This window comes from Mustela nigripes, chromosome 6 (assembly GCF_022355385.1).
Source record: "Mustela nigripes isolate SB6536 chromosome 6, MUSNIG.SB6536, whole genome shotgun sequence".
Classification (NCBI taxonomy): domain Eukaryota; kingdom Metazoa; phylum Chordata; class Mammalia; order Carnivora; family Mustelidae; genus Mustela; species Mustela nigripes.
In genome coordinates, this window is record NC_081562.1 from 98914477 (window position 1) to 98941216 (window position 26740).

The following is a 26740-nucleotide window of genomic DNA, read 5'->3' on the forward strand; positions in this document are numbered from 1 at the left end:
TGCATTCTGGCTGATATTTGGTCTTTTTTTCTATCAGTTACTAAGGCATGAGTGAGCTGGTAATAATTCAACTATATTTGTGAATCTGTCTCCTTCCTTCTTAAGTTGTATCAGTTTTTGCTTCATGAATTTTGAAGCTTCAAAATCTTCATTCAACTTCTTCAGAGTAGGAGCTGTTAAGGAAGTGAAAGGGGATGAGTTAAAAGGACAGACTGAGTACCTCCTAAAAAATCTTTCCTGCTATTTATGTATCCCTATCACCAGACTTCCCCTGCCTCATATCACTTTCTAAGAAGTATCCAGTTCAACTTCCTCTGGGATAGGAGAGCAGCCAGGTATATTTTTGCATTATATATTTTTCTTCACAGTTCTAGCTCCACTGTGGCCACTGTTCACTCTGGAAATGATGCTGCCTCCACAAGGCCTTTCTAAGGCATGAAGTGAATGGTAGATGGTCTCCTTCCTTTCTGTCTCTAAGGCCTCCACTCTTTTCAGTTTCAAGTGACAAGGCTCTCTTGGCAAACCAGGCTTTGCTACATGGTTGTAAGTTACAAAGACAACGAGATGTCTAAGGGGAGTAATTTTAATTTTAATTTATGGCAAATCAATCTTCAACAAAGGAGGAAAAATATGCATGAGGAAAAACAGTCTCTTCAATAAATGATGCTGGAAAAACTGGACAGCTACATGCAAAAAAAATGAAACTGAACCACTTCCTTATACTATATACAAAAATAAACTCAAAAGGGATTAAATACCTGAGTATGAGACCCAAATCCACAAAAACCCTAGAAAAGAGCATAGACAGTAATTTCTCTGATATTGACCATAACAATAGTATTGTAGATATGTCTCCTGAGGCAAGAGAAACAAAAGGAAAAATAAACCATAGGGACCACATCAAAATAAAAAAACATCTGCACAGCAAAGGAAACAATCAACGAAAATAAAAGACAACCTTCTGAATGGGAGAAGATGTTTGCAAATGACATATCCAATGAAGGGTTAGTACTCCAAATAAATAAAGAACTTATACAACTCAATACTCAAATCCCAAATAATCTAATTAAAAAATGGGCAGAAGACATGAACAGACATTTCTCCAAAGACACACACATGGCCAACAGACACATGAAAAGATGTTCAGCATTACTAATCACCAAGGGAAGGTAAATCAAACCACAGTGATATATCACTTTATACCTGTCAGAATGGCTAGAATCCAAAGACAAGAAATAACAAGTGTTGTCAAAGATATGGAGAAAAAAGAACCCTTGTGCATCATTGGTGGGAATGTGAATTGGTGCAGTCACTATGAAAAATAGTATGGAGGTTTCTAAAAGAAAAAAAAACAACAACATATGATCCAGTAATTCTACTACTGACTGTTTACCTAAAGAAAATGAAAACACTAACTTGAAAAGATATATGCACTTTTATTGCAGCATTATTGACAAGAGCCAAGATATGGAAATAACCCAAGTGTCTATTCATAGATGAATAGATTAAGAAAATATGTTTGGCAATGCCATAAAAAAGAATGAGATCTTGCCATTTGTGACAAAGTGGATGGACCTGGAAGGTATTATGAGATCAGTGAAGTAAGTCAGACAAAGAAAGACAAACATCGTATGATTTCACTTAATTGTGGAATCCAAAAAATAAAACAAATGAATAAACAAACAAAAAGGAGAATCATACCTATAAATAGAGAACAAACTGATGGGTGTCAGAGGGGAGGTGGGGGTGCACAAAATGGGAGAAGGGGAATGAGAGGTAAAGGCTTCAGTTATAGAATGGATGTCCTGGGGATGAAAGATCCAGGACAGGGGAGATAGTCAATGGTATAGTCAAAGCGCTGTGTGGTGACAGATGGTAGTTGTACTTACAGTAAGCACAGCATAACATACACAGTTGTCAAATCACTGTTGTCCACCTGAAACTAACATTGTGTGTCAACTATACTTCAATTTAAAAATGGAAAACAAACACCATCATAAAAGTGCAAAGTAAAATCTCAAGCTGTATAAAAAAAGTTCTTCGTTAACTATGTGATTAACTCTAACTATAAAGTTGAATTTTAATTCCATTTGGGAAGGATAAGAAATGTGTTGTTTAATTCTTGGAGAAGACAGATGATCTTCTCATAATTTACTCTAAGTCTGCAATAGGCACTTAACTGAAATTTCAGAGAAAAGAGAAGAAAATCTTAAGGATCTCTTTCTATGGCTATTTCTTCTAATTTTTCTCTTCCTTCACTCATCTACCTAATCTAAAATTTCGTGTATCCCTTTGCAGCATATTATCCCACACTTATGCCCTATTGTTAGGGGTGAGTGGATAACTATTAACACAATTCAACTACAAAGGAGTTTCCTATTTTTCGTTTCTTTTCTTGCGCACACACCTTTAAGACAATTGTGCAACATGATTGTGGAACATATACACTAATACTGAAGAAGTTTCAAAACTTAGAACCATTTTTGTCTGCTTTCATACTCAAAGCAATCAGTTAAATGAGAATTTTTATAGCCCAGTTGAAATTCTTTCTACCTCTATTACATAGCTTAACCCCAAATGACTCAAAGATATCTGTCTAGTGAAGGACTAATTTTGTAGCTGACCAAAGACAAGGACAATTTTATATAAGTAATGCTTAATTGATTAACTGTATATAGAGCCCTGAAGGGTTCTATTTGTGCTCAAATAACTAGAATCTAGATTTTTATCTTAAAGGAGCTTAGAGTTTATTGAGACCAAATCTACATTCTCAAAGCACTTTGAGAGAAATTTTATATTAAATTTTTTCATAAATGCTAAATGAATTTATAGAGTAAATAAGAGCTGGATGGCAAAAAATGAGTACTTTGAAGGAGGTAATTTTAGAAGACTTTTCTTGGTGCACTTTGGCAAAATAATTTTTAAACATTTCTGCCACCTATATGTTCCAGAAGATATTTGAGTCATGTCAAGGAGAATATATGGACCCCTTTGGGAAGGAAAATGAACAAAATGAAAAGAAAAATTTTTTTCTGGCAGACTGTTGCTTAGTTAAGTCATGGACAACTAAATCTGATCCAAAGTGAAGTAACAATTTATAAAAATGCAAGCACACTTATAAAAATGTGACATAAGTAGTTGAGTATATATTTTTCAGGCCAGTTAATACCTTGTGAGTACTCTCTAAATTGGCACTTTTTTCTTGGAATTATCCCCCTCTGGAGACAACCCAGGTCTGTACATGTTCTGCAGCTAAGCTCTCATGGCACCAGCTTGCTTTCTGTGCTAGTTGAAATTGGTGAAGATGATAGGATTGTGATCATCTTTTTTCTGAGGGCTATCTGTCCTGTTTTATGGCTAATATACCATATTAGTGACCCCAAATGGCACCACTCTCTTGGAATATGATATAATGGTTGAGAGTCTGTGTCTCATTTATGACACTAAAGACGTTACTTCAGCACTCTGAACTTCAATTTCCTCATAACAATTGGAAAACTAAGAATACCTAGCTGTATATAAGTTATTGTATGGATGAAATTAAAATTACTACAAAGCACTTAAAGTTCCTGGCATGTAATTAGTGTTCAATAAAATATTGTCATTGTTAATGACAGAATACTAAGACTACTTACTTTGATTGTGATCCTTTTTTTAAGGGGGGAGGGGCAAAAAGAGAGGGAGAGAGAATCTTTTTTTTTTTTAAGATTTTATTTATTTGACAGACAGAGATCACAAGTAGGCAGAGAGGCAGGCAGAGAGAGAGAGAAGGAGGCAAGCTCCTTGCTGAGCAGAGAGTCTGATGTAGGGCTCAAGCCCAGGACCCTGGGATCAAGACCTGAGCCACCCAGGTGCCCTAGGGAGAGAGAATCTTAAGCAGGCTCCACCCTTAGCCTGGAGCTCATCACTGGGTTCCATCTCATGAACCTGAGATAAGGACCTGAGCAGAAATCAAGAGTTGGATGCTTAACTGACTGAGCCACCCAGGAATCTGATCCTTTCTTCATGTTATTCCTCTTTATGGAACATCCTCTTACTCTTACTTTGCTTAATATTCTAGGCATTTCAAGATGCTTAAATTTCACTGTGATTGTTTTTTCAGCTGCTTTTGCTTGATTTCTTGTTTGTTTGACCTCTGATTACATTTCTAGTTCAGTTTGTGGTGGTTAAATTCAAGGCTTGCGGGCTCAAACTTAGCTCCGTTTAAATTTTGATTCTCCACTCATTGGCTGAATGGGAGGGTCAGAGAAAAGAGTAATGAATTAGGAGTTAGAATCTAGTTCTAGCCTTGCCTTTGCCTTCATATAACTGTTTGAGACTGAACCTGATGGGGTCCGTGATCAAAAGAGTAAGACTGATACAAAGCGAAGGTCAAGCAAAATTTTATTTCACGCCAGCACCGAGAATCAAACTGACCGGTTGGGGCTGTCTCTTATGGAGAGAGCGACCCCTCCCAGCCTCACAGACCAGCTTTTATAGAGAAAAGGCCATGTGGTTGAGCCTGGCCAATGAGATTATAATACACAGAGAAAGTTGCAGAGTCATGCTAGGTCACATACGGATGGCCAATTGTATTACAATTTACCCTATAGTAGCTGTTTGAACTAGCCTATCACTCTGGTCAGAATTGGCACCCCAGTTTGGTGCCCAAAAGGTGGGGTTTACATTCTTTGGGGGTTAGGGAGATAGTATGTGTGCTTTAATGATTGGATGTCTCCACCTGGCCTGATTCATCCTTGTATTCTGGGCTCTGTCATTTCCACCTGACTGGACCCCCCCCCCCCCTTGTATTTGGGCTCTGTTATCAGGGATTGGTCGACCATAATTTAGTGGTTTCCGAGACTTGCTTTTAAGTAAGTTCCCCGTGGTGGGCGGCAGGGTCAGTTTAAGTTTTACTGCATAAACAACAAAATGGCTGTTTAACCGAGATGGAGTCGCTCTAAGTAGGCCCCTACAAACCTACCTTGGTGTCAGTTACCATATATACAAGAGAAGAGTGAATTAGAGCATAAAGGATCTCTAAGCTCCTTCTAACATTTGGCATTCAAAATTATGAATTTAGCATAGAGAATCTTAAGATGTGGCATTCAGTTGTCTAAAATTATTATTGTTCTATGCAGTCAGGATAGAACATCTTCCTGTTTTCATGAAGAAGCTGGAAAAATGCTTTGAACTACATGTTTGAATGAGATTTTCTGTTAATATGTATTGCTGATTTTGTCATACTATCTTTAGTTTCCTGGATACAGAAACATTGAAATCGTTCCTCATTAATTTTGAGGAGAAAATTTAGGGGCAGTTAGTCTATTTCTTTGCTTCTAAAACTGCAAAGTAAGCATCATCCTCCAAACCCATTCTGGAATTTTCTTATCCAACCATATCAGGGCTTTGCAATGTCACATGTGTTCTCAAGAAATACACACATGTTATTCTATGGAAATCGAAGTAGGGTGGGTATAGTGCCATGCATTTGGAGCATTGAAAATATTGTTTATCAAAGGGATATTTTCATGTGTTAGATATTTGATATCGTATATTTTTTAAAAAGGTTTATTTATTATAAAGAATGAGGAGGGGGGTTGGAGAAGCAGAAGGAGAGGGAGAGAGAATCTCTAGCAGACTTCCTGCTGAGCAAGGAGCCTGATGTGGGGCTCAATCCTATAAACCTGAAATCGTGACTTGAGCTGAAATCAAGAGTCTGATGCTTAAGCAACTGAGTCATCCAGGCATTCTACTAGTAGGTATTTTTTAAAGATATTCTAGGGGGTGTCTTGGTAGCTCTGTAGTTTAAGTGCGGAACTCTTGGTTTTGGCTCAGGTCTTGGTCTCAAGGTGGTAGGATCCAGCCCTGAGCTCTGTAGTGGGCTCAGCAGGGAGTCTGCCTGAGATTTTCTCCCTTACCCTCTGATCTTCAATAACCTTCCCCATACATTATTCTCTCCCTCTTTCTCTCTCTCTCTCTCTCTTTCAAATAAATAAATAACTCTTTAAAAAAAATAAAGATGTTCTGGGTCAAAGGATCATGCCGAGTAAAATACTCCCCAAATAATAATTAAAGGTCTTGTATCAAAGTCACCAAAGAGAAAAAAAAAAGTCACCGAAGAGAGGGTGATAATGAAGAAAAACATCTTGCTTTTAACTAAAAGGCAGATTGAACCCGTGATTTGCATTTTTATGAAGTCCTCAAAATACGATTTACTAATTGTATTTGCGGGAGTTGGTTCTAATAATAAATCGCTAAACTCTGAACACAACAGAGAATGAAATTGCCTTGAACTAAAAGTAAAATTTAGAAAATCCCTCATTGAAAAAAAAATCTCTGTGTTCCCCCTGTACACTCCCATGAAGACTGACAAACAAACCCTGGTAAACTCTTTGATAATAGAAATGATTAAGACAGAAGAAAATGTAAGAATAAGCCTATTATATTGCAACTTAATCGGTCTAATCCAAAGGAACAAGCCAGTAGTTTGTTAATAGGGCTCCAGAAAGCAGTGTCATTAAAGTATTCAATGTTGTTCCAATAGGCCTTTTAAACCAGCAACTCCTAGGAAACTTGGACCAAATAAATGGGAATAAATAATGATAAAAAATCAGATCAAACAAAGACATCAAAAGTAATGAGGTTAACTGTAATTGGACTCATTTGGACAAATTTTTGCTCCATAGATTTCAAGGTTTGCATGACAGCAACCAGAGATGACTAAACATGGACAGAGGGTGTTTATTTTGCAACCTGTGGGGACCACAGCAGGGCTTACAGGGCAGCTGGATCTACTTCACAGATGCATCTGTTCCCTTAAAGTGAGATTAGCAGAGGGGACAAGGACAAAAAGGCCAAACTCTTTCACTTTTGAATCTACCGCAAACCCTCTCCATATCCACAGGTACAAATGTGCTCTTTTGGGGGGATATGGGATATTCCTGTATTTCAGGCTTTTACTAAAAAAAATGCCTTCAGCAAACAAAGTTGCTTCACTGGATTTCTAGACCAGGGGAGGGGTGAAGGAAAGGAAAGAATCATTTCTCAAAGGGAAACGTACAACAGCAATGCCATTCTGATGATTTACTATAGGATTAAATAACTTATTTGAAGAGAAAATATTTTTGCTTTGTTTTAATTCTTTTGAAGGTAAGGTTTAGATTTTATTAATAAACCAAATTTTGCTTCATTTGGTGCTTAGTGCATGCTCTGAAATGTACTAGACCACTGGGGCCAGAGGAAGGAAACATGCATGGTTCAGATACCCTGGAACAGAGTAGTTGAGCACATTAAACAGTTGGGAATCAAAGCAGGATGCTAATTTACAAGGCACAAACTGAAACATTTCCATAAAACTAGAACATTAAATTTGGGATGAGCAGGCAGGGACGTTTTAAGGGAAGAACAGTGGCTTGTGTTAGACTTTTAGTGTCATTTCAAGACTAAGTCAAGAAATACGTAGTAATAGGAAAATTAGTATCATCTTCTCATTTTTACTCTTTCCTGATGCCAGGCCTTTGCTCATGACATTCTTTTTCATCTGAAATATTGCTCCTGCCAATGTAATCAATCACGTTTTCAACATCTGGCTCAGAGCACACCTCTGCAGGAAATACATCCTAATTCCTTTGAACTTTATCATTTTTAATAATCCCATCTGACTGTGCTATTTTTCATTTTAATTGTTCTTGTGCCATTGGTTTGGGTGGACCACTTTTGCTAAACTTAAACTACTAATGAGCAAAAAAAAAAAAAAAAAAAAAAAGCAGCATCTTATTCATTTCATATGATTTGGTGTTTTTATTTTTCTTTTATTATTTCACCACCCAGTACCTAGAAAGTTGCTTGTCTCATGCGAGTTTATTTTTCTGAACTTCTAGAGTGAGTTCAGAAAAGCTCTTATATTTTTTCATAGCTCCTCCATTGCTTTTTCCCCCCTCTTAAAAATAAGGATTTATTTTCTGTTTTTTTTTTTTTTTCTGTTTTGTTCCTTTCTCCCACATTGGTCTAGACTTTCCTTTGTTCTTGTTGTCCCTAAATTGCTTGGTATATAAAAATCTGCTTTTTAAAAAAAGATATAATTTGCATTTTAGATGCAAAATTATATGGATGTTGATAAATTCACACAGTATTAAATTTTTTTTTAAGATTTTATTTATTTATTTGACAGACAGAGATCACAAGTAGGCAGAGAGGCAGGCAGAGAGAGAGAGGAAGGGAAGCAGGCTCCCTGCCGAGCAGAGAGCCCGATGCGGGACTCGATCCCAGGACCCTGAGACCATGACTCGAGCCGAAGGCAGAGGCTTAACCCACTGAGCCACCCAGGCGCCCCACACAGTATTAAAACAATCATCCCAGTCATGGTCTAGAACATTCTATCACCCTGAAAGTCCCCTCATGTCTCTTTGAAGGCAACATCCCCCCATCAGCAACTTTTGATCTGATTCTGTCACCACATTCTTTTCTTACATTTTATACAAACAGAATTGTATAGTGTGTAATAAGTCTGATGTTAAAGCTCAGGTTCTTTACCTATACCTACTGTCTCTGTTTAGAAGATTAAAAATGGTTAAATAGGGACACCTGGGTGGTTCAGTCAATTAAGCATCTGTCTTTGGCTCAGATCATGATCCTGGGGTCATGGGATCAAGCCCCACATCAGGTTCCGTGCTCAGCAGGGAGTCTGCTTCTCCTCCTGCTCATGCTCTCTCTCACACATGTTCTGTCTCTCTCTCTCTGTCTCAATCAAATAGATAAATAAAATCCTTTAAAAAAATGGTGAAGTAGTTGAAGTTGAACTGATTGCCCAAGATTGCCTCTTGGCTACCAAGGGAATCCAGTCTGGCCCCATTCAGACCCAAGAGCCTCATTAATAATTGATCAGTAAATTAAAAACCTACTAACTAATGGCATACTACTGTTAATAATTATAAGCAACAGGAATAGACCTTGGGGAATCCACAAATGAGTAAAATATGTTTCTGTCTTCCAGAGTTTTCTGCTGGTAGGGTAGATAAAAGCAGAACAAACTCTAATACCCCAGAAAGTAGGGGAGAAGGGCATACAAAACATTCTAGAAGTTCACTGGAGAAGGAGAGAGTATTTAACTAGAGGACTGGAAAATTTGCTTTTTTTTTTTTTTTTTAAGATTTTATTTATTTGATGGAGAGAAGCACAGTGAGAGAGGCAACACAAGAAGGGAGAGTGGGTGAGGGAGAAGCAAGCTTTCTGCTGAGCAGGGAGCCTGATGCTGGGCTTGATCCCAGGGCCCTGGGATCATGCCCCGAGCCACGGACAGACACTTAATGACTGAGACACCCAGGTGCCCCAGAAAACTCGTTTTAAGAAGAAGAATCTTCAATCTTGACCTTGGAAAAGTAAGATTTCAAGAGGAGGTATTGGTGAAGTGATATTTCAGGGTGTGACAATAATGTGGTTATCTTTGAGAATGCAAAATAGTGGTTTCCCAAAGACGTCCATGTCTTAGTCCCTGATACCTGCAAATATGTTACCTTCTATGACAAAATGTACTTTGCAAATGTGATGAAGGATATTGGAATAGGGACATTACATTGGGTTCCCGATGTAATCTTAAGGCTCTTTTGGAGAGGGATACAAGAGGGTTGGAGTCACAGAAGGAGACCTTTGAAAGAGAGACAGAGGAAAGGCTGATTGATTCTTGAAGTTGCTATGTAACTGGCCTTGAAGAAGGAAGAAGGAACCATCCACCAGGAAATGCAAATAGCTTCCAGAAGCAAGAAAAGGCAAAGAAACAGACTCTCCCCTAGAGTCTCCAAAAGGAAAATAATTCTGCTATCACCTTAATTTAGTCTGTAAGATCCATTTCTAATTTCTCACCTCCAGAATGGTAAGATAATAAATGTGTGTTTTTAGGGCCCTTTGTGGTAATTTGTGGTGATAGTAATTGGAAACTAATACACTGAGAAAGAACATCTTTTAGGAAATAGAGAGTAGTACAGTTTGGATGTAGTCTAACATTTGTAAGGGAGTAGTGGGAAACGGAGTTGAATTTGTGGGTTGGGAAAGGAGCAGTCATCTTGGCATATAGTAAACACTCAAAAATATTTGCTAAGTGCATTTGTTTTATATATTACCATGGCCTAAATTGTATTCCTCCCAGATGCATATATCAGTGTCCTAACCCCTAGGGCCTCAGAACATGACTTTACTTGGAAATAGGATCATTGCAGATACAGTTATTTAGGATGAGGTTATAATGTAGTAGGATGGGCTCCTAATCCAATAGGACTAGTGTCCTTATGAAAGAGGCAATTTGGATACAGACACACACAGGGAGAACACCAGTAGTGTTCTAGAAAGCAGAGATCAGGGTGATGCTTCTACAAGCCAAGGAACCCTCCAGACTGCCAGCAAACTACTAGGAGCTAGGAGAGAGGCATCGCACAGATCCTCCCTCACAGCTCTCTGGAGGAACCAACCCTGCCCAGACCTTTGTCTCAGACTACTAGCCTCCAGAGCTGTGAGATGGTATATTTCTGTTGTGCAAGCCACTCAGTGTGTGATACTTTCTTATGGTACCCTAGGAAACCAATACACATATATTTAGGAAAAATGGGGAGACATAGAAGCAGTCAGTCTGTGACTTAAAAAAATTGATCGGGCAGCATTGTATGGAGTGATCCAGACAGTGAGAAAAGAAGTCATGAGGGAGTCATGGGAATGCAAGACTAGAGAGCACTGAGAGTGAGCAGAACAGCACACTTTGGTAATTAAAGTTTTCACACTGAAAGTCATGACACATAGTGTTTAAAAGGACATCCGCACAGAATATTTGGAATCATGGTTGTCCTAGAAAAATACAATCTATGTCAGTAGTTCCCTAGTGTATTATATAGAACAAAAGTCCCACAAAATGCTCTTGAAAAACCTTTTTCAGTCAAATATGTAAGGAAAGCTCAGTATTTTAGAATGTTAAAAGCCCTGAGAAGTCTTGCATAAAAAGAAATCAATTCAACTTTGTATAATTCTGCACTCCTCAAACTTATCTGAACTGCAACTTATTTTCATAAATCCCTTTCATATCCATGGAATATTCTTGGGACATCTTGCTTTAGGTATGACCTATTCTCTAAGACCTATGCTGTTCACTATAGTATTGATAACCACATGTGGCTATTGGGCTTGGAAACACAGCTAATGTAAGTTGAGAGATGCTCTAAGTATAAATATACACAAGATTTCAGTATGAAGTTTCCTCAAAAAGTTAAGAATAGAGCTACCCTACACTTCAGCAATTACACTACCATATATTTATCCAAAGGATACAAAAAATACTGATTTGAAGGGATACATGCACTTTGATGATTATAAAAGCATTATCAACAATAGTCAAATTATGGAAAGAGCTCAAACATCCATTGACTAATGAATAGAGAAGTTATGGTATGTGTATGTATGCACAAACACACAAATATGTGTGTTTGTGTATATGATGCATATACAATGGAATATTACTCAGACATGAAAAAAAATGAAATCCTGTCACTTATAACGATGTAGCTGGAGCTAGACAGTATTATGCTAAGTGAAATAAGTCAGTCAGAGAAAGACAAATACCATATGATTTCACTCATATATGGAGTTTAAGAAATGAAGCAGATGGACATTGAAAAAAGGAGAGAGGTAAACTATAAACAGACTCTTAATAATAGAGCACAAAGTAGGGTTGCTGGAGGGGAAGTGGGTGGAGGGATGAGTTAAATGAGTGATGGGTATTAAGGAGGGCACTTGTGATGAGCGCTGGATGTTGTATGTAAGTGATGAATGTTGTATGCAGTGATGAATCACTAAATTCTACTATATGTTAACTAACTGGAATTTAAATAAAAACTTAAAACTTAAATAAAAACTTTTAAGCAAAAAAAAAACAAAAAAGAAAAAGAGAAAAGTAATGTATACACAAGATTTCAAAGCCTTAGGGTGGAAATAATGTAAAATACCTCAATAACTTTTGTATTGTTTGCCATGTTAAAATAATAATACTTTGGATAGACTGGGTTAAGCAAGATATGTTATTAAAATTAATTTCACCCATTTCTTTTAAATGTTTTAATGTGACTATTAGAAATTTAAATGACCAAGATTCTATTTCTGTTGGATAGCACTGCTCTCTATCCTCTTTGTTCAGTATTCTTTATGATTTCTAGGTTCTTTTTAAGAACTGAAACATTCTAGGCTTCTTCCTTTTCTCAAACTTGTAACAGTTTCAAGGATGCTAGTACAAGACACAGGATTCATGGATCAAAATTAGAGGATAGTTTAGTATTTATGGCAATAGCAGTAGCCAGAATACCAGTATTTTTTTTTTTTTCACTAGTTCCCAGAGTCTCAGTTCCCATGGGCAATATTAAGACACCTACACACTCAGTGGGTGGCATTACAGGAGAATCTTGAACTTAGGAAACGCTAATTCTCTCTACTAGTCAGTTAGCATGCCTACCCTTTGCTCTACAGGGAAGCATTATCTTTATCACACTGAGCAGTAAGCATGTCTGCAGTTTGGTATGGAAGAAGACACTATCTCTATCCTTTAAGACAGTAAGTAAACCTCCCTTTTCTGTGAATGGAGTAACTCTATCTTTGCTATACAAATATCCTTAAAAAGATTATCTGGAACAAAGAATAATCAGTGTCTTGCTTACAAGATGTTTGGAAACACAAGAAGTATCCTCCAACTGTTCTCTTCTCAAAGGCCTTATTACTGAGAAAATATGTGGAAATTAAAGACCACTCCTTGGCTTTCCAACTTGTATTTAAAAGATTAAAGATAAGGAAAACACTTGAATGGATACCCAGGAGAGAATTTAATTCCCCAGTGTATAGGAGAATATCAGAGTCTAGAAGAGACTCTAGACTCTACATGCCACAGTTTTGCCTTCCTGAATGTTGTTTCAATTGCTAGAATTGCTAGAAGATAATATCTTGCACTTACCCAAGCTTCTTGGACCACTCTGATGTATGTCAGAGCCTGATGGGAAAGCTGACAGGACCTGACACTCCCACTATCCCTGTTGGGTAGTATGTTGATAGGACCTTAATCACATGCCTTAATCATCTCCCCCTCCCCTGAATGAATAAAATACAATTTAATACTAATAAAGTACTACATACGTAAACACATATTGTCAAATATATAGTAGTGTACAAGGTTTATAGAACTTATATGGTCAACTATATAGCAGCTACCTTCACAAATTCATAGGGAAGCAGACTCGAAATCCAATCATAATACCATCATGTAAAATACCTTCTGTAATAGTGTCCTGAATTTTTGGAATCTTGTTTTATTCTCAATGGTGGAAAAATTTTCTCCTTTGGAAAATGGTTAGATTTCTGTAAACATCTCAAAGTCATTCATTTATTGCCTGGGAATAAGTTGAGTAATAAAAAGCATAGTACTTTTTTTAAGTAAACAAAGTTTGGTGTTAAGATTCTGTCTTGTTTTTTTTTTCTGTCTTATTGATTCAAGTGGCTCAGACAATAGTTTTAAGGCAATTTTAGAAGAAGAGTTCCAAAATTCTTTTGAGTAAAGACAGTGTTTCTTGAATAATTACATAGCTCTATAAAGTGACTGTTTTGAAAGTGTATGTTCTTTCTGATTACATAAATGTTAGTAATGATGTTTTAAAATCATTATTACATTCCATGCATTATTCCTCTGAGTATATTAATAATAATAAGCTCATAATTATGGATCCTTTTACCATGCTAAATAATTTGTATGTGTTAACTATAAAAAATTCTATTCACAGGGTAGACACTGAGGTATAGAAAGGTTCAGTAACTTGTCCAAGATCATTCAGTTTTTGGCAGACTCAGAATTTGAGCAAGGGCATATTTTGCCTATGTACTATTTCATTAAGCCAAACTAAAGGGACAAAGTTTAAAATATGCATAATTACATACTAACTTCTGTATTTTCAAAAACATTTAACCAAAGATTTGTATATATTGTGCCAAAAAAGATAAAGTCCTTTTTTGGACTTTTTTACTCTATAGTCTCTCTCTCTCTCTCCATATATATATTCTATTCAGTTTCAATAGTTCATTTTCATATTTAATGTCTCCCTTGAGTACAAAAAGGATATGAAAATCTCATGTGAGATGTAAATCTAGTTTTGCCTTTAAATGTGTTTTCAATCTGTTATATTTATAGATACAAAATAATAGAAAAAAGAATATATTGAAAAGCCTTTGAATTCTATTAAACCATGTATAAAAGCCCCTGCCTACTCCCAAGAAAGAAAGGACCAGCTTCAAAATCAAGGAGATAGACTTATTATATAGTTTTTATAGGTTTCTTTGCATAGGAATCCTAGTTACAGGAGTATTATAATTGAAGTCATTCTTCGAAGTCTTGGAAATAGAATACAAATGTTTCTGATTTTGAGGTGCAGCATAAAAATGTACTCTCAAAATGGCCTAGAGATAAGATTCATTCAGTTATTCACATTTTTAATTAAATAAATAGTTATTTAGTTCATTCTATGTGCATGGTATAATCTTAGGGAATGTAGAGGATATAAAGATGTGTGAAACAAGTTGCCTCCCCTCATAGAGTTTGCAATCTAATTGAGAAACAAAACATGGGCACAAGTGACAGGAATGCAAGGCTATATATGATCCAAGAAAATTAATTTCAATTCAGTTCAACCAACTTCACTGAACCCTTCTTGTGTGTTCATGCTTTACTGGATACCCATGATGTAAGCATGAACAAAAAAATTGTAATCTAGAAAAGTTCTTGGAGTAAAGTTGGTCTTTATAAGGAATGACTGTGTAGCATTTAAAGCTTGAGGAAGAAGTAAGTTTCTTGTCATCAGAGATGGATACACAGGTTGGTGGGGACATACTGGGGACACAGAGAAAAGGAATTAAAACACAGATGATGGGTTGCAGTATTTGACCATTTGACCTTCAAATCTTGAGACTCTACACTCTTAACTTTAAGCCTCTCTGTGCTTTTTTCAGAGGAACATAGGTGTTTCAGCAGTTCTCAAGTCACCACGTGTCTGGAATTGCCTACTCCAAGTTTAGATGGAGTTTTCCTTCTATGGAGGAGTTGAAATGTTCCTTTAGAAGCTCTGATTACTGTTATTAAACATAGAAGTATTACCAGCCCAGAAAATACTGTTTGCTGTCACTTATTTTCTTTTTTAAGGCCTTATGCAAAGAGCATGTTTCTTCATTTAAAGAAATACTATAAAGTAATCACAAAGATTAATCAAAATTCAGTGTACAGTAGTTGGCCCTTTAAAAAACACTTTCCCCCAGTTTGTCTAAAATCGAAGGTTTTTCTTGAGAGTCTTTGACTCACTTCAAGTATGCAAAATACTGTACTTGGGGGCAACTAACTGGATTTATCAAAAGTGAAAGAGAAAATGGAGATCGTTTCCAGCAAATAGCACAATGTGGCTACGATGCTCATTTTAAGAATATTTTGAAGTAGTGTCCTCTAAATTGGTCTTCTTTCTTATTTTGGTTTAAGGCTTGAGAGTAATGAATATAAGGTATTTCCACATCCAAAATAAGAATGTCAATTTTCATTTTTGACTTTTTTCTCTATAAAATTAACCATAAATAACCATAATTTATAAAGTAAACCATAAATACTCATAAAAATAAAATAATCATAAATAATTAACCATAAATAACCATAAAAATATTTGAGATGTAGAATATTCATGGTTACATTTTACTTTCTAGTCTTTCTCCTAAAAGCTTCTCATAAATTTTATCTCAGATGGAAGAAGACTTTTCTAGTGATTCTAAAACTATCACTGCATGGGTTTCTAATGAGGAGTTTTGTTCTGTCATGAGGCCTTAAAGCATGTATTATAGCAATTAGTATGAATCTTGTGGGAGATGAAGGAATTTGGGTGAGTTGGAGTTAAAAAAACAAAACAGATGTTTGAGTCATTTTAATCATGGTCTATGAGGATTGGACTCCAGGCCCATCTGAATGGCAAAGCAGGTTGGGTTGGCTACTTTCAGACAGAAGGTCACAGTGGGAAAACCATTGGAAAGCATGTTTGCTTTTATAAAGTGGGTTTGAAATTTGCTGTAGTGTGGAGTTAATTTTCAAGAATATTGCTTGTAGCCCTGACTAAGACTGTAGATTTATAACTAGATTGGCTAGGTTCATATCTAAACTTGACTGTTTATTAAACTTTTTATTTTCTCTTTAGACAAGTTCCTTAACTATTCTGTGCCTAAGTTTTTTCATCTTTAAATTGGGAATAATTTATTAATACCTTGATAGTTATAAGAATTGAATGAGTAAGAGAGGTAAAGAGTTTTGAAGTCCTAGCAACAGCAATCAGATAACAAAAAGAAATAGAAGTTATTCAAATTGGCAAAGAAATCAAACTCTCTTCAGAGAGGACATGACACTTTATGTAGAAAACCCAAAAGACTCTACCCTCAAATTACTAGAACTGATACAGCAATTCATTAATGTGCTAGGATACAAAATCAATGCACAGAAATCAGTTGCTTTCTTAACATGAACAATGTAACTGTAGAAAGAGAAATTAGAGAATCGGTTCCATTTACAATAACACCAAAAATCATAAGATACTTTGGAATAAACCTAACCAAAGAGGTAAAAGGAACTATACTCTAGGAACTACAGAACACTCATGAAAGAAATTGAAGAGCACAAAAAGGTGGAAAAATATTACATGCTCATGGATCAGAATAATAAACATTGTTACAATGTTTGTGCTACCCAGAGCAATCTATACTTTCAACACCATCCTAATCAAAATACCAATGGCATTTTTCAAAGAGCTGGAACAAACAATCCTAAAATTTGTATGGAATCAGAAAAGACCCTGAATCACTAAGGAAATGTTGAAAAAAAAAAAACAAAAACAAAAACAAAGCTGGGGGCATCATGTTGCCTGATTTCAAATTATATTACAAAGCTGTGATCACCAAGACACCTTGGTATTGGCACAGAAACAGACACATAGACCAGTGGAAGAGAATAGGGAGCCCAGATATGAACCCTCAACTCTATGGTCAAATAATCTTTGTCAAAGCAGGAAAAAATATCCAATGGAAAAAAGAGTCTTCAATAAATGGTGTTGGGAAAATTGGACAGCCACGTGCAGAAGAATGAAACTGGACCATTCTCTTACAGCATACACAAACATAAAATCTGAATGGATGAAAGACTTCAATGTGAGACAGGAATCCATCAAAATCCTAGGGGAGAATATAGGTAGTAACCTCTTCTACATTGGCCACAGCAATTTCTTTCAAGACCTCTCCAAAGGCAAGGGAAACAAAAGCAAAAATGAACTTTTGAGACTTCTTCAAAATAAAAAGCTTCTGCACAACAAAGAGAAACCCACAGAATGGGAGAAGATATTTGTAAATGACACTACAGACAAAGGGGTGCTATCCAAGAGCTATAGAGAACTTCTCAGTCTCAATACCCAAAACACAAATAATCAAGTCAAAAAATGGGCAGAAGACATGAACAGACACTTCTCCAAAGAAGACATAAAATGGCTAACCAACACATGAGAAAATGTTCATCATCATTAGTCATCAGGAAAATTCAAATCAAAACCACATTGAGATATCACCTTATAATAGTTAAAATGGCAAAAACTGATAAGGCAAGAAACAAGAGTTGGAGAGGTTGTTGAGGAAGGGGAACCCTCTTACACTGTTGGTAGGAATGCAAATTGGTGCAACCACTTTGGAAAACAGTGTGGAGGTTCCTCAAAAAGTTAAAAATAGAGCTACTCTATGACCCAGCAATAGCACTAATGGCTATTTACCCCAAAGATACAGATGTAGTGAAAAGAAGGGTCCTATGCATCCCATGTTCATAGCAGCAATGTCCACAATAGCCTAACTGTGGAAAGGGCCAAGATGCCCTTCAACAGAAAAATGGATAAGGAAGATGTGGTCCATACACACAACAGAATTACTCAGCCATCAGAAAAGACAAATACCCAACTTTTGCATCAACATAGATGGGACTGGAAGAGATTATGCTAAGGGGAGTAAGTCAAGCAGAGAAAGTCAATGATCATATGATTTCACTTATTTGTGGAACTTAAGGAATAGCATGGAGGACATTAGGAGAAGGAAGGGAAAAATGAAGGGGGGATATCGGAGGGTGAGACGAACAATGATAGACTATGGAGTCTGGGAAACAAACTGAGAGTTTTAGAGGGGATGGGCTTGGGGGAATGTGTTAGCGCAGTGATGGGTATTAAGGAGGACACATATGGCATGGAGCACTGGGTATTATATGCAAACAATGAATCGTGGACCACTGCAAAAGAACTAATGATGTAAAACAAAACAAAACAAAAGACTAATCATGTACTGTATGGTGAATAACATAACATAATTAAAAAAAAGAGTTTTGATCAGTGGTCAAAATAGCGAGCACTCAATAATTTCTCAACCTCCTAAGGTAGGTGTGACAGTTAACTTTTATGTATCAACTTGATTGGTCTAGAGATGATAAGATAGCTGTAAAAACACTACTTCTAAGTGTGTCTGTAAGAGTGTTTCTGGGAAATATTAGCATTTGAATTGGGAGATTTAATAAAGAAAACTGCCTTCACCAAAGCAGGGGGAAGTCATATAATCATTGAGGGCCTGAATAGGACAAAAAAGCAGAGGAAGGGAGAATTTGCTTTTTGCTTGAGTTGGGTCATCCACTTCTCCTGCCATCAACTATCAGCACTCCTTGCTCTTGGGCTTTCAGACATGGACAGGGACTTACACCACTGGCTCCCCTGGTTCTTGGGCCTTTGCGGTTGGACTGGAATTGCACCATCAGTGTTCTTAGGCCTCCAGCTTGCAGATGGTGGATAGTGAGACTTCTCAGCCTCCCTAATTGCAAACCAATCTCTCATAATAAATCTCTTTCTATATATCTATAGATATATAGATATTGATTGTGTTCCTCTAGAGAGCCCTGATGCTAATGTCAAAATCCCTACTTTATAAATGAAGAAGTTAAGACACACAACAATTAAGTAATTTCTCCAAGACCATACAGCTGGTAGGTGGCAGCGCTGAGATTTGAACCCAGGTACTGTAGCTTAAGACTGTATACCATAACTCCAATATACAAGAGAAATTTTCATTAAATTTTAGTGTCACTGTCAAGATTAAGTCTCAGTTCGTTAAAATATGGACAACTACATAAGAAAAATGCATTTAAAGTATGACTTTCGCTAATAAAAACATAGTAAAGCCTAGTAAGTCTCAAGAGGAAAAAAAAACAGGACTTTTCTATGACCATGTAACTGAATCTTTCTCTAGGAGATAAAGGGAGAATGTTGTCTTAAAGGCCACATTTAGATGAAATTTTATCCATTGGGTAAGGATGGGTAGTTTATTGTATAGCTCATTCACTTAGGAATATAAACTTAATAAAATTAAATAAATTCCTTCCATTATTTTTCTTGGCTCATAGAAAAGTCACATTAGGTCAGATTTAACTAAGAGTAGGGGTCTTGAAGAAATTGTTTGAATCTTTACAAATGTCTTGTTTGGCTTCTCTGGGTTGACTGGAGTTATGTTTACACTGAACTGACTATCTACAAATTACATTTTGAAGTGTTTGCATCCTGAAGCACTTGAAAATGACCCAGGACAGTGGGAAACTCCCATTCTGACCTTGCAGGATATCCCAGTGATTTAAGAGCAAGGATGGTGGAGTCAGACTAAGGGGAGTTATTATAATCTAGCTCTGCCATTTGCTTGCTCCATGATATTGGACAAGTTACTTATGGCTCTGTACTCCGTTTTCTTCATGTACAAAAGGGAGATGGTAATATCACTCACATCCTACAGCTATTGGGATGATTTAATGAGTTAACACGAATAAATCTTAGATGGATGGCCGGCACATAGAAAAAAATATTGGAATAGTTAACTCTTGATAATGTTACTGCTGGTGACCATAGATTTGGCCTGTTAACATGGCTAGTATACACCCATCACTGACAAACCTGCATATATTCACGCTTAGTCACAATGTATGTAGAAGAGGAAAACCTTATCTTAAGCATCATGAGCTTTTAATTAACATAATTTAAAAAAACATCTTGGTATAAGAAAAAAATAAAATAATACTATTATATTTTAATGATATAAGTACAGAAAAAACAACAGTATTTAAATACTAATATCAAACCTCTCAAGATACCTCCTAAGATCGGTTCAAGTTCAGTCCCATTTCCAATAGCTTCTAAGTCCAGCATATGATGTACTTATCACTGATAAATTCTGACAGTTCTCATGTGTCCTAGGATAGATCATTACGGTTCTGAGTCTCAATTTTCTCATATATAAAACTCTTTTTCCTGCCTGACTCACTGGATAATTGAGAAGGAAAGAAGACACCATACACAAAAGAAGGCCATTGTAACTAAAATATCAAGCTATTATACATCCGGCAAAATATGGAGTTACTTCAAGAATGATTACTAGGTGTCCCAACATCTCAGGTTTAAGAAGGCAAATTGATCTAATTCCCAAAAATCACAAGAACAGAAAAATAGACTACGATTTTGTAAAGGTTTGCATCAAGCATTGAAATGCAAAGACGGGCTGATTAAATTACATTTGTAAATTCTAAAATGTTTTAGCTAGAGAGTAGATTAACCACTCCAAGATTTTGTTTTGGAGTCCCCAGTTCCACTAGTGAGGGGATGCAAAAGCCTACTAAGGATATTAGTTAGGTTATACTGGGAATTCCAAGCTTTTGAGCAGGCCAGGGAAGAAATGAGTTCTGGCCAGAAGGTATTTAGGGACTCTCACACCCTCTCAGAAGGGTATCCTTCTTCTTTGCCTGTGGGTCCTGAATTCTTCACAGGTGCCAGCCCTGGAGAGATGCAAGGGATCAGGCTCTGAAGTGTGAAAGAACTTCTTTTACATTTGAAAGAACACACTGACATACTTGCACCGGCATACATGGATGTGTAAGTTCATCATGCAACACTGCTTGTAATACTGATAGCTAAAAATTGGAAACAATCTAAAGGCCCATATATCTGGAGTTCTTTAATAAACCATGGTACATTTGATTTATGGAATCCTTATTCTGTGTATTGAAAAAACTTAAAAATACAGTAGATTTCCATGTAAAAACATGGAATGGTATTCACAATGATAAGTGAAAACAGAGCTATATATACCACAGTGTGATCAAGGTGATGCTGGCCTCATAAAATGAGTTTGGAAGTTTTCCTTCCATTTCTATTTTTTGGAACAGTTTCAGGAGAATAGGAATTAGTTCTTCTTTAAATGTTTGGTAGAATTCCCCCGGGAAGCCGTCTGGCCCTGGGCTTTTGTTTGTTTGGAGATTTTTAATGACTGTTTCAATCTCCTTACTGGTTATGGGTCTGTTCAGGCTTTCTATTTCTTCCTGGTTCAGTTGTGGTAGTTTATATGTTTCTAGGAATGCATCCATTTCTTCCAGATTGTCAAATTTATTGCCGTAGAGTTGCTCATAGTATGTTCTTATAATAGTTTGTATTTCTTTGGTGTTAGTTGTGATCTCTCCTCTTTCATTCATGATTTTATTTATTTGGGTCCTTTCTCTTTTCTTTTTGATAAGTCTGGCCAGGGGTTTATCAATTTTATTAATTCTTTCAAAGAACCAGCTCCTAGTTTCGTTGATTTGTTCTATTGTTTTTTTGGTTTCTATTTCATTGATTTCTGCTCTGATCTTTATGATTTCTCTTCTCCTGCTGGGCTTAGGGTTTCTTTCTTGTTCTTTCTCCAGCTCCTTTAGGTGTAGGGTTAGGTTGTGTACCTGAGACCTTTCTTGTTTCTTGAGAAAGGCTTGTACCGCTATATATTTTCCTCTCAGGACTGCCTTTGTTGTGTCCCACAGATTTTGAACCGTTGTATTTTCATTATCATTTGTTTCCATGATTTTTTTCAATTCTTCTTTAATTTCCCGGTTGACCCATTCATTCTTTAGAAGGATACTGTTTAGTCTCCATGTATTTGGGTTCTTTCCAAACTTCCTTTTGTGGTTGAGTTCTAGCTTTAGAGCATTGTGGTCTGAAAATATGCAGGGAATGATCCCAATCTTTTGATACCGGTTGAGTCCTGATTTAGGACCGAGGATGTGATCTATTCTGGAGAATGTTCCATGTGCACTAGAGAAGAATGTGTATTCTGTTGCTTTGGGATGAAATATTCTGAATATATCTGTGATGTCCATCTGGTCCAGTGTGTCATTTAAGGCCTTTATATCCTTGCTGATCTTTTGCTTGGATGACCTGTCCATTTCAGTGAGGGGAGTGTTAAAGTCCCCTACTATCATTGTATTATTGTTGATGTGTTTCTTTGATTTTGTTATTAATTGGTTTATATAGTTGGCTGCTCCCACATTGGGGGCATAGATATTTAAAATTGTTAAATCTTCTTGTTGGACAGACCCTTTGAGTATGATATAGTGTCCTTCCTCATCTCTTATTATAGTCTTTGGCTTAAAATCTAATTGATCTGATATAAGGATTGCCACTCCTGCTTTCTTCTGATGTCCATTAGCATGGTAAATTCTTTTCCACCCCCTCACTTTAAATCTGGAGGTGTCTTCGGGCTTAAAATGTGTTTCTTGGAGGCAACATATAGATGGGTTTTGTTTTTTTATCCATTCTGATACCCTGTGTCTTTTGACAGGGGCATTTAGCCCATTCACATTCAGGGTAACTATTGAGAGATATGAATTTAGTGCCATTGTGTTGCCTGTAAGGTGACTGTTACTGTATATGGTCTCTGTTCCTTTCTGATCTACCACTTGTAGGCTCTCTCTTTGCTTAGAGGACCCCTTTCAAGATTTCCTGTAGAGCTGGTTTGGTATTTGCAAATTCTTTCAGTTGTTGTTTGTCCTGGAAGCTTTTAATCTCTCCTTCTATTTTCAATGATAGCCTAGCTGGATATAGTATTCTTGGCTGCATGTTTTTCTCGTTTAGTGCTCTGAAAATATCATGCCAGCTCTTTCTGGCCTGCCAGGTCTCTGTGGATACCACAGTGTGTGCAGCATCATCTCACATCTGGAAAGAAATAGAAAGCTCTTTATCCCTCTCCTTATTTTTACATAAGCTCATATACATTTATGTAAAATCACAGCAAAATATGTTTGTGAAAATGTGTTAATAGTAGTTCCTTTTGAAAACAGTAGTGGAAGAGAGAACAAGTAATTATTTACTTAATGCATTTCTGGATTATTTGGATTGTTTTCACAGGAAATGGGTGTTACTTTTCATTTAGGGAGGAAATTTATTTTATCTCCCTTTCTCTATTTTTTATTAACACATTTGTTTTAGCACACTGAAACACTCCCCACACACTCCCCATAGCACATACCATCCCCAATGTCCATCACCCACACCCCATCCCTCCTATCCCCCTCTACTCCAGCAACCCTCCAGTTTGTTTCCTGAGATTGAGCTTCTCATGGTTTCTCTCCCTCTCTGGTTTTACCTTGTATCATTTTTCCCTCCCTTCCCCTGTGATCCTCTGTCTTGTTTCTCAAATTCCTCATACCAGTGAGATCATATGATAATTGTTTTTCTCTGACTGACCTATTTTACCTAGCATAATACCCTCTAGTGCCATCCACACTGTTGCAAATGGCAAGATTTCTGGGTTTTTTTTTATGGTTACCTAATATTCCATTGAGATCATTCCCTGAGATCACCACCTGAACCGAATTCAAGATTTGGATACATAACTGAGCCACTCGGGCACCCCAAAATAGATGAGTACTTTAGTGTTGACTCAGTTTGGACATGCCCCCATACTAAAACAAACAACAAACAAATAACCCACTTAAAGTCTGGCTACACTGGTTTGCTGTTGCTGCGATAGGAGGTGACTCACAAATTCAGCTGCTTTGTACTCCATACATTTATTATCTCTCACATCTATCAGTCAGGAGGCCAGGTGGGTCTGACTAATTCCTCTGTTTTGGTGGCACAAGGTAAAATCAAGATGTTGGCCAGCCTGGGCCTTTACCTGGACACACTGGGGGAGAATTCACCTCCAGTGAGTCGGCAGTAGAATTCAGTTCCTTGAGTTTGGATGGTCAAGGTCTCTGTTTCTTTGCTGGTTATCAGCTGGGAGCCTCTTTCAGCAGCTTGAGGCTGCCTGCCTGCCTGCTTCACTACCTTGTCCCTCCTTCTCCGGTGTTCAATCTCTCTGGCTTCCCTTCTGCCTCACCTCTTCTCCTGCCACCAGCTGGAAAAAGGGTTGTGCTTCCAGGAGCTCCCATAATTAGATTAGGTCCACCTGGATAATCCGGAATAATCTCTTTCTTGGAAGGTCTTAACCTTGATTACATCTGCCAAGTCCTTTTTGTCACAGGTTTCAGATATTAGAGTGTGAACATCTTTGTGGGACTACTTTGCATACCACACTGGACAATATATCTCCACCTGACATGGGATCTGTCTCATTCTCTTGTTCTCATAGGTTGCATTCCTAGCAGCTGTCTTTCTATTTCCTGAATATGCCGTGTCTGTTCTCTCCTCAGGACCTCTGTGCAAGCTGTGACTTTTGCAGGGAATGCTCTGCCCCCAGCTCTTCATAACGCTGATTTCCCTCCTTCTGGTCCAAGAGTAAATATCACCTCCTCCAAGAGGCAACACCTAGACCTCTTTGTAAAGTTCCTTCCCAATCCTTTAGTCACTCTATCCCTTTACATTATTTTATTTCCTTCATCAATTACCCATGCTATGTCTTTGTCTCCTGGTTTAGTGCATGCTTCCACCCACCGTGACTTCCAGAGGCCAGGGGCTGTGGCTGCCTTGCTCACTCTTGCATTGCTGTGTCAATACGAATGCCTAGAACATGGGAAGAACTCAATATTTGTGGCCTAACCTGTGTTTTAGTTATTTTTTTGAATGAAGAAGGTCCACAGTCTGGACCATTTTAAACTTTTAATTAAAGGCAACACATTGTTTTAATGAAGCTATTATCATACATGCATTTCACCTGCTATAGAAATAATTACTCAAGGACTAGAACTAAAGAAAGCCAGACTGCAAGGAAATCAGGCAGCTGACTTGTGCTAAAGAGTATAGAGAGGGCTTCTCCACTTTGGCTAACCCTTAGAATCACCTGGGGAAATCAAAAAAGAAATTAGTTTTCAGGACCCATACCAGACTAGGTAAGGCAGAATCTCTGGAAACGGAATCAGAAATCTCTGGTTATATTTTAAAGCCTTCCCTATGTCTTCCTGTGATTACCAGCAGCTGTTGTAAGAGCTTCAGATCCTGAAGATAGAGAGTGCAGGGTGCCAGGCCCTACGCGGAGTGCCCCAGAGGAAGGGGCCCACAAGTACCATCAAGAAATTCATGCTGAGGGCAGAGCTCCCGGGCAGTGTATTAATTTGCTAGGACTGTCTTCATAAAGTGCCATAAACTGGGAAGCTTAAACAACAGAATTATTGTCTCACAGTCTGGGAGCTAGAAGTCCCAAATCAAGGTGTCCTTCGTTGGTTCCTTCTGAGGGCTGGGAGAGAAATTTCTAGACCTATCCCCTGGTTTCTGGTGGCTGTCCCTTGTCTCAGAGATCTGTGTCTTCCACTTCACATTGCCATTCTCCGTGCATGCCTGTCTGCCTTCAAATCTCTTTTTTTTATAAGGACATTGGTCAAATTGAATAAGGGGCCCACCCTACTTCATCATGACCTCATCTTCAAGAATTACATCTGCAACAACCCTATTACCAATTAACACCATGAAGTGTGGGGTGGGGTTAGGCCTTCAAAATATAGAATTCAGTTTGGTGGGGGGAGGGGTACACACAATGCAACCCATAGCACCCAAAACAAACATAAAACTAGACAAAGCATATGAGGTGACTGTTTTCAGTCCTACTCTAGGACTGAGCTTCTTGAGAGAGTGAAAGCATGTGATGGGTGTCCTAGCTCTCAGATAGGGGTACTTGTTAGAACTAGCAAGTTCTAACTTGGGAGTGCAGCCCTAACAGAACCCTGGGTCTCCCCGAGCTAAGGAGGCAGAACCAGGGCGGCTGAGGATGCTGGAATTTATAAGGCAGGGTGCCAGAGAGGGGAGCTGTGGAGGAGGTGGGGATGGGGGCAGAAGGTTTACCAGGAAGTTCCCTCAAAGTTGTGTCCAAGGGCAGAGAGGCCAAGCAGAGGGTGGCTATGGCAGAGCTGAAAGCTGATGAGAGAGAGACCAATGCTAGGGACCTATGGGTGCCAGCCCAGCCCATTCAGCTGTGCTGAGAACAGATGGAGCACCTCTGATATTCTACTGAAACTCCAGAAAGTTCACTCCCAAAGAGGAAGGGTCATATCCTAGGACTAAAGACAAAAGCAAATATGCCTATACTAACAAGAAAAAAAAAAAAAAATCCAAGCCTAGTCAAAAGGAGTGACTTCTTAACTGCCTGCCATGTAACACACAACATCGATTAAAGGAAGCCAACAACCCAGATTTTCTATGATTTATTATCCACAACATCCAGAATAGTATGAAAAATTACCAAACATGCAAATCAGGAAAATGAGACCGATAATCAAGAGAAAAAGGCATCAGTAAGCTCTACTTTCTGTACCACACTACACAAAAACTAACACAAGATGCAAATGTAAAAGTCAAAATTATAAATCATCTGGAAGAAAAGGTAGGAGAATATCTTTACGATGTGGGGGTAGACAAGGATTGTCTCAGGACTTAAGCACTAA